The sequence below is a fragment of the Mustela nivalis genome (genome assembly GCF_964662115.1).
Source record: "Mustela nivalis genome assembly, chromosome: 15".
Taxonomy (NCBI): Eukaryota; Metazoa; Chordata; class Mammalia; order Carnivora; family Mustelidae; genus Mustela; species Mustela nivalis.
In genome coordinates, this window is record NC_139034.1 from 27,445,793 (window position 1) to 27,458,944 (window position 13,152).

General features: G+C 37.7%; 1 long non-coding RNA gene across 1 annotated transcript in view; it reads right to left on the reverse strand.

Annotated features, from left to right (window-relative positions):
- Window positions 1–901: 901 nt before the first annotated feature.
- The window catches only part of LOC309848652, a 44,692-nt gene continuing 32,441 nt past the window's right edge, over window positions 902–13,152 (reverse strand). Inside the window, exons 3-5 of the long non-coding RNA XR_014303187.1 lie at window positions 10,217–10,277; window positions 3,100–3,194; window positions 902–1,104 (exon numbers count right to left, since the gene is read on the reverse strand). This is a non-coding gene — a long non-coding RNA (uncharacterized lncRNA). The remainder of the gene's footprint in view (window positions 1,105–3,099; window positions 3,195–10,216; window positions 10,278–13,152) is intronic.

The window sequence follows — 13,152 nt, forward strand, 5'->3', positions numbered from 1 at the left end:
TCCTCTCCTCCTTCCTCTCTTTATTCCTTCTTCACAAGACTTCCCCTAACCTCTCTGTTGAAAATCAACCTTTATTTCCTAGCCCCCTTGCTGCCTTATTTTCCTCCTTAGCACTTACCACCATCTAGCATATCATACCTTTCACTTACTCATTTTGTTGATCGCCTGTGTTCCCCCATAGAAGATCAGCTCTCTGAGGACAAGGAGTTTTGTCTATTCTGATTATTGCTATATCTCTCGCATGGATGCGCTCAACAGACACACAGGTGGTGTTCGAGAACTATTTCTTGGATGAGTGCTTGCGTCCATTGGTATCCAGTGGGCTGTCAGGTTTCTGTATGAAAGCACCTGATTTTTTAACATACTTTGAGTGTGAAGAGTTGCCACAGCTGACAGAACTTACATTTCCATTACTGATTCTGGACCTGCCCCCAAAGCTGGACTTCTGGCAGTCAGAGCAGGGGCACATTGTGTTCCTGGGGCCCATGCAGTCTGTCCGGAATGCTGTGCCTACAACCTACATGGTTCTTGGAGGTTGGGTGTCCTAGTCTACTTGGGCCACCATAACAAGATACCACAGACCAGGTGGCTTCAAGCACAGACATTTATTTCTCACAGTTCTGGAGGCTGGGTCTGAGATCCAGTGAGAGCCTTCTTCCTGGCCTGCAGAGGGCTGCCTTCTTCCTGTGTCTTCACGTGTCTGGGAGAGAGAGAGAGACCTCTGGTGTCTCTTCTTCTCAGAAGCCAGTTCTATGGGATCCAGGCTCCATCCTCAGAATCTCATTTCATCTTAATCACCTCCTCAAGGGCCCTATCTCCCATACAGTCACAAAGGGTTGGAGATAACAATAGTTCCAGAGGTGGTGATAGTAGGGAGCTCAAAGAGAACACAAGTGGATCCTACTGTAAACATGCCACTTTTATTTATGATCTATGTGCACGTATCCTTATGGTATGAGTTGATTCTTCATAATATAATCCTCAGTTGAAAAGTTGATGCAGGGACGCCTGGCTGGCTTAGTCATCAGTACAGCAAGTAACTGTTGATCTCGGGGTGGTGAGTTCAAACCCCACCTTGCTGTAGAGATGACTTAAAACTAAAATCTTAAAAAAGAGAGAAAAGTTGATGTAAAACGAAACTTGAAAAATGTTTATAAGAAGTAAAACAAACTCCTAATTCCTCTATCTTAATACACTTATTTTCCTTTGTGTATTTTATCTCCAGGTCCTCCACACATCCATCTCTTTTTACATATTTATCATCACAACATGAATGTTGTTTTTAAAATGCCACCTTTGAATTCAAGGTTTATCAAATATATTTTTGTCATTTCTGCAGTCTCTTCATGGTTCTGACTTGAAATGATCAGGTAATAGGACACCTTGTTGATGGACTACACCTTCTTACATCATTTTCCTTTTGTGGAAACTTGGATTGCTTCCCGATTTGGGCCGTTATAGATGGCCCTGTAATAAAAAATCTTTGTGCATCTAGATTTTTGCTTCTGTGGAATTAGTTCCTTTGGATACGTTCCCAGGAGTAGAACTGCTAGGTCAGAGTGACAGAACATCTGTGTAGATCTTGCTACATATTGCAAGGAATGCAATTTAAAAATGCTATGAGGATATATGTTGATAAAGAGAAAATGGGTCTTGTTGTCGTGGTATCAGGCACTCAAGGGCTAGATGTGAGCTGAGTTCACTCAGATGTAAGGAATCTTAGAAATATTTTTGTTGTCTGAAACTAAGCATAGGCCAATAGGACTTCCAACAAAATTTTAGTCAGTTGTGCATGCAAGTCAGTGGAAATGATATGCTTTCCATAGGACTTCTGGGGCATTCTCACAACTGTTTCATCTTAATCACATAAGACTATAAATTTACAAGTTAATTTGAATGGTTAATCTCCACACTATAGATCAATGTGTTCCTCACGGTTATTTTAAGAAAAAAGAAATAACTACTTGCTTTTGTGTTGTGTGGAATCCAAAACCAAGGTACATTCCTTTTTTATAATAGGCTGTCAGAAATTTTTGAATGAATTAACATAATTGTTCTACTTATTGCCTCTTTTTAATGTTTAGTATTTCAGCCTAACCAAGTTAACAAAAAGGTGCAAGATCATCAGCCTTACAAGTGGAATTAAGAAAAATTGAAGTATAAGAAATATCACTTTTGACAATAAAACCAATAAGCCACCTAAGACAATAAAAATGATAGCCTGTGATCAATTCACTACCTACAATTCCTACTCCTCATTGCTTAATTTAATAATTCAAATATATAATAGTTAACGTAATACCAGTGTCAGTTGTCAACTGCCAAAAATATGCGGAGGACATTTTTCAATCCCCCCTCAAATTTATATCCATTTCCAAAGTCCTCTCTGTGTGAGATCATTGGCATTTTTTTCCTACAGAGTTTGAACTCTAAATTGATGGTGAAAATAGGTTTGCACCAGGCACCAGCTGTCACTTCTTTAGAAACTTTGATTATTTCAGTCTTTTGGATTTGAATAATTAAAAACCTATACTCTATCTCAAGAATACAAACACTTTCAAGCTTTTTGTTTTTTAAAATGTACATACTTTTAGAATCACCATCTTAAATCTCACTCTCTAGTATCAATTTATTTATAAACAGAAACACGAGTGGTAAAGGTATTAACCTATAATACCCAAAGGAAAAATCAGTTGTATGCTGAAAAGCGTCTTTCCAAAGCAGTGGTCAAGACACCAGAGAGGGAGTTGAAAGACCCAGGTCTAATCTGGCTCCATCTTTCACGGCTGGCTCTGATCAGCCCTCCAGGCCACCTCTCTGGACCCATCAATTCATTTTTTCTGCTCCACTCTGCCCTTAGGTCATACTCATTGGTATTTTATGCTCCTGCCATGCTTTTGTAAAATATTGCTTTTACACATGATGCTCCTTCTACCTGGAAGGCCCTTCACTATCTTCTCTGTCTAGAAAATTCCTGATCATCCTTCAAGGCTAAGTTCAACTATCATTTGCACAGTTAACATTCCCGTGACATCTAGCAACCTTTCCTCCATCATAGCCCTCCCACAAACAAATAAACGAACAAACATGCAAACAAACCTGGTCTGAATACACCCATTTTCTTCTCTAACATCATGAGGCACATTGGTACACTCATGCAAGCATTTTCTTGAATATCTCAACTGTTCTAGATGCTGCAAAACAATGATGAACACAGATGAGCCTTCATAGGGCTCTTGGCCTATTGAGAATAAACAGAAAATGAGCCAAATAAATAAACTGTTTATGAGGTTTATTTAAGGAAATAAGTGCTTATGGAGAAAATAGAGTCGGAAGAGTAGTAGGAAGTGTCAGGGTACCAGTGAGATGCTTACAGATTGAAATTGAATAATTAGGGGAGACTTCTGCAAGAAGTTGACTTCTGAGCAAAGGCTTAAAGCAGGTGAGGGATTGAGCAATGGGTATATCTGATGAAGAGAGCTCTAGAGAGAGGGAATGGTAAGTTCAGAGGCCCTGAAGGAAGAGCTTGCGAGTAATATTTGAGAAACAGCAAAGAAGCTCATGTGCATGGAACAGAATGAGCAGAAAAACCAGTAATGGAGACTAGATAAGAAAGAAAATAGAATGGAGATGGGAGCCCAGACTTTTATGGGGTCTTTGAAGCCCCTCTGAGGACTTTGGCTTTCAGTAGTAGGAAGAGGGGAAACTATTGGAAGACTTGATCAGAGAAATGACTTATCTTGAGTTACGTATTTAAAGGTTTTTCTGCTTTATACAATATGGACTGTTGGGGGACAAGGAAATAATCCAGACAAGAGAAGATGGTGGTTTGGACCAGAATTGCAGCAGGGGAGGTGGTGGGAAGTAGTCAGATTCTGGATATATGTCGACTGTAGAGCCAGTAGGACGTCATGATGGATTAAATGATAGAAAGAGACAAGTCAAAGATGACTCCAAGGTTTTTTGGCCCAAGCAACTAGAAAGATGAAGCTGTTGATGAATTGGGATGATGAAGGTTTTGGAAGGAGCAGATTTGGAGGGGGAAGATAAGGAATTTGGTTTTGGTCATTGAATTTGAGATGCTAATTAGCCTTAAAAGGAGAGATATCTAGTTGTCAGTTGGATATATGAGTCTGGAATTGGGAGAGACATCTGCTAGATATATAAATTTTGGGGTCACCAGCATATAATTGGTATTTAAAGCCATGACACTGAATGAGATCATAAAGGGAGTGGTTGTGGAAAGAAAATATCAGAGGCCCAAGCCTGAGCCCCAGGGTGCTCCAACATTAAGTAGCGAAGCATACAGGTCTGTTATAGCATGTTCACATCTTATTGTAATAGTCTATGTGTGTCTTAGACCTCCATTACACTCTGATCTCCTTGATGGAAAGGATTGGCTCTTACTCATTTTTTAACAGATTTATCTGAAGAATAATTTACCTACCATAACACTCACCAGATTTAAGTGTACAATTCAACACCTTGTAGTTCTTAGTCATTTTTGTATCTTCATTAATAGGTACAGGGTAAGCACGAAATAAATGCTTTCACAACGAATGGTGGCTTTTTTCAGTGAATTACTAAATAAATGAATGCATGTGATCTCAGATCATCCCTTTACATGTCTGGATGCCACTTTTTGAGTATAAAGCAAGAGTGCTGACAAGATTTTAAATTCTCTTTAAACTTTGAAATTTAAATATTCCAAACGTTTGTTTCAGAGGCAAGGAATAAACCTCAATGAGCTGCTCAGGTTTCCCCATCACTAGCTTTTATAGTGGCATAAAGACATGAAATGTTTTTCGGAATTTTTTTAGTGCAATGAGAAATTCATTTTGACCTTGTTGGGTCAGGTTATAACTGTTGAGAATGTTGTTTGAAATTCAAAATCTCATCATGAATCAGGCATAAAGAACCAGAAACTTGGAAACTAGTATTAGTTGGTTTATAATACATACAGATGTAATATATATATAACACTAGCACAATGAGTAAATGTTAAGCAGAACCATATTGTCACAGAGTTCCTGTATTTCAAATTTACCATTAATTCAACATTAACTTTAAGTAAATTGTGATAGAGACTGTAATCCCTAGGACAATCCCTAAATAAATAATACCAAGATACAGCTAAAAAGTAAATACAGGAATTAAAATTCAATCTACCATTAGCTGATTAACACACACAAAAAAGAAGGTAAGAAAAGAGGAATTAAAATTCAGGAATTAAAATTCAATCTACCAATAACTGATTAACACAAAAAAAAGAAGGTAAGAAAAGAGGAACAGAGGAACAAAAACGGGTAAGACAAATAGAAAGTAAATAACAAAATGGTAGACCAAAACCCAATTAGATCAAAAATTAAGTTAACTAAGCACTCCATTTTTAAAAAAAGATTTTATTTATTTATTTATTTGAGACAGAGAGGGAGGGAGAGCACAGAGGGAGAGTGAGAGGGAGAAGAAGGTTCCTTGTTGAGCAAGGAAGTCCATGTGGGAGTGGATCCCAGGACTCTTGAGATCATGACCTGAGCCCAAGGTAGGCACTTAACCAGCTGAGCCACCCAGGCAGTCCTTGACTAAGCACTCCAATCCAAAAGCAGAGATTGTGAGACTATGGACAAAAAAGACTGGACAAAAAAGCAAGACCCAGGGGCACCTGGGTGGCTCAGTGGGTTAAAGTCTTTGCCTTCAGCTCAGGTCATGATCCCAGGGTCCTGGGACCAAGCCCCGCATCAGCCTCTCTGCTCAGCAGGGAGCCTGCTTCCCTACCCTCTCTCCACCTGCCTCTCTGCCTACTTGTAATCTCTGTCAAATAAATAAATAAAAATCTTAAAAAATAAAAATAAAAAACCAAGACCCAATCGTTTGCTGTCTATAAAAGCCTTACTTTAACTATGGAGACATAAATAGGGTCAAAGTATCAAAAAAGATATATATGGCAAACTGTAAACATAAGAAAGTTAGAATGTCTATATTAATAAAAGATAAATAGAATTTAAGAAAAGTTTAATAAGCAGCAGAGAGGGACATTTTATGATGATATATTATCTATTGTTACAATACATTAGAGTTTTATCTACTATCATAACACAAAATAAGTGTAGAGCTTCAAAATATATGAAGCAAAAACTGGTAGCACTAAAGAAAAATAGGCAAATGCATAAACATAGTTAGAGATTTTAATATGTTTCTCTCAGTAATTAATAGAACAAAAAGCCAAAAAATCAGTAAGAATATAAGAAGATCTGAGCAACATTATCAACTGCTGTAACATAATTGACATCAATAGAACAATACACCCAACAATTTCAGGCTACACATATGAAATGTTCATCAAAACAGACCATATCCTGGGCCATAAAATAAATCTCTTTCAAAAGACTGAAATCTTATATAGCATATTGTTTGCAATAGAATTAAATGAGAAATAAAACAATAAAAAAAGAAAGTGCCAAATACTTGGAAATGAAATAGCATGAATCGGAATAACCCATGAGTCAAAGAAATTGCAAGGGAAATAAAATATTATGAAATGAATGATAATGAAAACACAGTATTTCAACATTTGTTTTGCTGAAGCAGTGCTTAGAGAGAAACTTACAGTTTTAAATGTTTATATTAGGAAAGGAGAAAAGGTCTAATGTCAATGATATAAGTTTTGACCCTAAGAAATTAGAAAAAGAAGAGCCAATTAAACTCAAAGTAACCAGTTAGAAATAAAGAGTAAGAGTCAATTAAACAAAAAGCAAATAAAAACAGAGAAGATTAATGGAACCAAACCCAGATCTTTCAAAAGATCAATGAAAAAACAGAGAAGGTACAAACTAATAATATCAGGAATAAAAGAATATATAGAGCCTATTGGCATTAAAGGTTAATAAAGAGACATTATGAACACGTTATGTAAATGAATTGGACAACTTAGATGAAATAGACAACTTCTTTGGAAGACAGAATTTATGAAAATGACATAAGAGGAAATAGAAAATTCAAATAATCTCATACCTACTAAAGAAATTGAATTAGTAACTTAAAACCTTGCTCAGATGGCTTCCCTGTAAATTCTATCAGATGTTTAAGGAAGAAATAATACAAATCCTTCAAAAACCATTTCAGAAAGCACAGGATAAAGGAATAATTTCCAAATTATTGTATAAGGCCAAGATTAACCTGACACCAAAACTAAGCATAAAAGTTACAAGAGAATGAAACTATAGGCCAATATTCCTCATAAGCATGGGTGCAAAAATCTTTAACAAAAGTTTGGCACATCCAATTCAGCAAGATAAAACAAGGATAATATATCACAAACAAGATATAAAAATAATAGCACATTTATTCCAGGAATACAAACTTGGTTAGCCCTTGAACATCGATCAATGTAACTCACCACATTGAGAGGGAATTTTAATAAAGTCTCTCAATAAACTTGGAATAGGAAGTAACTTTCTCAACCTAATAAAGAACATCTATGAAACAAAACCAAACAATCTTAAGACTAAGGTCATCTTTTGTGTTGAAAGACTGGATGTTTTTGTCATAGAATTGACAATATGGCAAGCTTGTCCATTCTCACCATTTCTGTTCAATATTGCGCTAGAGATTCTGGCAGGACAATAAAACAAACAAACAAAACAAAAAAGAAAAGAAAGGGAGAAGCAGAAGGCATACAAACTGAAAATGAAGACATAAAGTTGGCTTTATTCATAAATGAAGTTATTTTATTCATAGAAAGTTTTGAAGAACCAAAAAAAAAGCTCTTAGCATTCATAAGTGCTCAAGATATAAGGTTAATATATACAAATCAATTGTATTTCTGTATAGTGGAACAAACAAAAAATAAAATTAGGAAAAAATAAATTAAAATTCTTCTTATAACATAAAAATGTAATATTACGGAAATTAAGCACGTGCAAAGCCTAAACACTGAAGAATACAAAATACTACCAAGAGAATTTAAAGATTCACATAAACGGTGAAATATGCCACATTCATAGATTAGAAGACTTCATATTATCAGTATGAATGTCTGTCAGTTCTCCCAAAATTGATCTGTAGATTGAATGCAAATCCAATAAAAATTCCAACAGGATTTTTTGTGAAAATTGGCAAGCTGATTGCAAAATGACCAAGAATGGCCAAAATAATTTAGGGGAAAAAAAAAAAAGGCGGGAGAAATTACCCTATTTAAAGCCTTACTATAAAGCTACAGTAATGAAGACAGTGTGACTTGTCCTAACAATAGATATATAGCTCAACAAAGTAGAACAGAGTACAGAAATAGAGATAGACATTCGTGGCCCATTGATTTTCAACAATTATACAAGATAATTCAGTGAGAACATATAATCTTTTCAACAAACAGTGCTGAAACAACTAGAAATCTATACAGGATAAAAACAAACCTCAACTCACCTTACACCATACACAAAAATAAATCGAAATGGGTCATAGACATAAATACAAAATTTAAAACAATAAAGATTCCAGGAAAAAAAAGAGAAAAACCTCTGTGACACTGGAGTACATTAAAAAAAAAAAAAGATGTTTTTGATGGGATACAAAAGGTTACAACCCATGAAAGAACTTACTAGATTTAGAGGTTAGAGCTCATATCAATTTTTGAAATGAGCTCCCCTAATGACATCTTTAATAATATGAAAATGCAAGCCACCTATTGGAAAAATTTATTTGTAACACGCATATCTGACAAAGGACTTGTATTCAGAATACATAAAGAACTTCTATAACTCAGAACACCTGGGTAGCTCAGTCAGTAAAGCATGTGCCTTCAGCTCAGGTCATGATCCCAGGGTCCTGGGATCGAGACCTGCATTGGCATTCGTGCCCCATCAGGAGCCTGCTTCTCCCTCTGGCTATGCTTCTTTCTCTCTCTGTCTCTCATGAACAAATAAATAAAATCTTTTTAAAAAAGAGCTTTTATAACTCAATATTAAAAGGACAAACATAACTCAATTAAAAATGGGCAAAAGATTTGAATAGACCCCCTCATAAAAGAAGGTATAAGGAATGGCCGATAATCACATGAAAATTCATCAGGGAAATAAAGATTAGTCATCAGGAAAACGCAAATTCACACCACAATAAATACAATTTCACACTCACTAGAAAGACTAAAATTTAAAAGCCTAATGGGAGAATTAATTTTATATGGCAACTTGACTGGATGAGGGAATTCACCAGGTATTTGACTAGCCATTATTTCTGAGTATGATTGTAAGGATGTTTCCAGATGAGATTAATATTTGAAACTGATGGATTCTGTGAAGTATAAGGCTCTCCTCAGAGTGGGTGGCCATCATCTAATCTGTTAAAGGCTTAAGTAGAACAAAAGGTGAGGCAAGGAGGAATACCCCCCCCCCCATTTTTCTGCCTCTTTTTCTCTGCTGCGACATCTCATCTCATCTTCTCCCACCCCGTACTAGTATTTATGTCATCAGCTCTCTTGATTCTCAGGCCTTCAGACTCAGATTGAATTACACCATCAGCTTTCCTGGGTCTCCCGCTTGCAGATGGCAGATCATGGGACTTCTCAGCTTCCATAATCACATAAGCCAATTCCTTATAATAAATCTCTTTTTATAGACTATTGGTTCTGTTTCTCTGAAGAACCCTGGGTAATATAGCTGACAACCCCAATTTTAGGTAGAGATGTGAGGCAAATGTAATTTCTCACAAAATAAAATATATACCTATCCTATGACCCATCAAACCTACTCATAAGTATCTACCCAAGGGAAATGAAAATATATATTCCCAAACAGCCATAGCTGTTCATAGCAGTTTTATTCATAATAGTCAAAACCTGGAAATAATCCAAACATCCATCCGCAGAAGAACAGATAAATATATTGCAATATATCTTTAAAATAAAATACTACTCAACAATAAGAAAGAACACTCTTCCAGTACATACAACAATGTAGATTCATGAATCTCAAAAACAGTATGTTGAGTGGAAGAAACCAGATTCAAAAAATACCATGTGATTCCATTTTTATCAAATTCTAGGAAAATAATCTATAGTGACAGAAAGTGGATCAGTGCTTGCTTGGGGATGGAGGTGGGGAGGTGAGAGTGGGGACAGTTGGGATCTAGCTAGTATTGTGTCACTAGCCAGCTGTGTGAACTTGACTCCTTAGTCTCTTCAAGGACAACAGATACCTGGGTAGAGCCAGGGCATACATACTGGCTGGTCTTCGGGGTCCCTGCCAGGCTCTACATTCTTGGTCTCTTCTGTATCCAGACCCCTAAAAGAGTAAAGCAAATGAATTTGTGGTGTTTACATTGAATTTCTAAAGACTAGGATTAGTTGTCATAAACTATTTTTGTGAGAGAAGAAGGGAATAATTATCTAGCATCTATATGCTAGATGATTTTTGTTTTGCTGGAGAAAATGATGAATTAATTGTAAAATAGGCTGGAAAAATGAAGAAAGGCTTTTCACTGCAGTAGCAGGAGGCCTGTGATTTTGATAGGAAGTGCTGAGTAAAGGTTGTGGTAAGTCGCAGAAGGAAGTGAAAGTAAAGAAAGAAAAAGAAAGCACAACATCCAGCAAAATGATGGCTCTTATCCTCATCCAAATTACTTTCCTGATCCAAATTAGTTTGAGCCATTTATTTTCTTAGTAAGGTCTTGTTCATAAGCTATTATATATTATTTATAACAGTCAAGTAAATAGACCCAACCACCAACAGCTTTCCAAAAAACAAGACATTCTGAACTTGGAAGCATAGTGGGCCTCAAGGCTTTGGATAAGGAATCATGGGCCCATAATCCCTAACTTGCTTGAGAGTGGTGAGGATTAAACATGATAATGGACTTAAATCCCCAGCACATATTCAGCTCTCGATAATAGTCGCTATTACTTGAAGAAAAGATTAATTTTAACTATTAAAATTGGTTAAGTGTCTTGGAAGATGCCAGATTAAGAAGACCCTGGGCTGAGTAGCAAGACTATTTGAGACAAAGGAAACAGTTTAGCAAGGTTCATTGTGTGACAGTGGAGGGCATATTCTGGGAATGGGAAATGGCGTGAGGGGGAGGCTTCAGGTTTGGGGATTGTAGAGGAGATGAGGCTATATATTGTGGGCAGCTTGAATTGTTTATATGCAAGAGCAAGGGATTAGAAGCTTTGGTGTGTGTAGAGGGTTCTGGGGTTTGATACAACCTTACCAGTGTCTTTAAGAACAGAACTCTAGTGACAGCATAGAGCATGGGCTGGGGTGGTGGGTGGAGATAGAGGGACTAGTCAGGATGTTCTTGCAAGATTTAAGTTGAGACTTAATGAAGGTCCGACATGAGGCTGCAGAAAAAAAATGGAATCTTACGAACACACTGGTAGACTCAGACAGAATCCTGGGTGGGAGACAGTGACAGGGAGATGCTGGAACCTAAACGTTTCTGGGATTTCAGGCATAAGTGGTATCTATCCCAGTTCGGACTGTGGTCAATGGCTTCAGTAACAAGAGGTCAATGGCTTCAGTAACAAGAAGGTAGGGTTAAATTCAGGACCTATTGAGTCTGATGTCTACAGAACATCCAGTTGGGGGGGGCGCCTAGGTGGCTCAGTGGGTTAAAGCCTCTGCCTTTGGCTCAGGTCATGATCATGATCCCGGGGTCTTGGGATCAAGCCCCACGTCGAGCTCTCTGCTCAGCAGAGAGCCTGCTCCCCTCCTCACCCCCTGCCCCCGCTTGCCTCTCTCCCTGGTTGTAATCTCTATCTGACAAATAAATAAATTAAAAAAAAAACAAACATCCAGTTGGAAATATGGGCCTGGGTTTGGGAAGTGAGCTGGCTGGAGGCAGATGGAGAGTCATCCCTTTAAAGACCACAGCTGAAACTGCCCAAATAGATGAGATCATTGAGGGAAAACAGGCAGGATGAGACAATACTACCAACATTAGTAACCATTGAAAGAATCTTCCTATGTGCTTGGGACATCTTGACTGATAGGGCAATGAGCATCAGACAAAATGAAAACATCCAGGTGTAAGTCTTGGGTTGGCTTTTACATGTATCCTTTCATTAATTCACTCCAGAACATTGTAGTATAGAAAAAAAAAAGAGAGAGAGAGAGGAGGGACAAATCCTGGTTACAGTCCCTATTTTCAAGGTTTAGGTGGATGAGGAACTAGAAAAGGGAAGAAAGACTGAGTTTTATAAAAGTCACATTAAACCTCCAACAGCCAACTTCTTGTCATCACACAGATCCTGCCTTCATTATTCCTGGACCCCAGGTGAAGGTCAGGGTACGCATGCCAGGAGCTGTGTGACAACCTAAGGGGACATTTGGGAAGTGCCACGTGCATGGGACAAGAAGCGGTATTTCTTTATGGATTGGGCTGGATTGAGCTGGTCCGTGAAGGGCTCTGAGAGAAAGGACGTGTATGTTGGGTCCTGAAGGGCCTCGGAGTTTAGAGAAGTAGAGAGAAGAGTAAAAGGACCATGTAGGTCAGGGACCACAGACAGGAAGGTCAAGCATTTTCTCTTCACTCATTTACAGCTGAAGTGGACCACAAAGTCCCCTACAGACACATTCTTCTCACCACCTGGCTTCCATGATTAGCTGTAATGTAAATTTCCACTTATTCTGTATGCTGCTGGAACATACTTACCTGTTCATCAGGTTTGGCAAAACAGTAACATGTGATCTTCTTTAAGCATCAGCACATCTCAGCTTTTCTTTCAATTTCCTATTTATTTTCATTCCAACATTTATTTACATACCTGTGATTTTTTCAGTGTGAGCTCTGTTAATGTCAAATAGCGTTACCTTCTGAACTATTGACATTATGCCTGGAGACTTTTAAAGAACAATTAATTCTCAATTACTTCCATATTAATGGTCCCTGTCCCCCCCCCCCAACTCAAAAGGGGCCCTGCAGCAAGGTCATGTCCCAGATGGTAGTGGACATTTGCTGTTTCTTGGCTTCCCAGCACCCATTCACCCTCTTGTTCTCAAGAGCACTCTGAATTCCTTGTTGGAGATTACTGGCTCTTTATTTTGAGAGTCTCTGTGAGACTGTCAGTCAAGGAACCCCGTCTTCTTTTTGCCAAGAGTAATCACTGACTGAAGTTAGCCAATCAAATTTTATTCTGAGACAGTTCATCTTGAGCAAGGT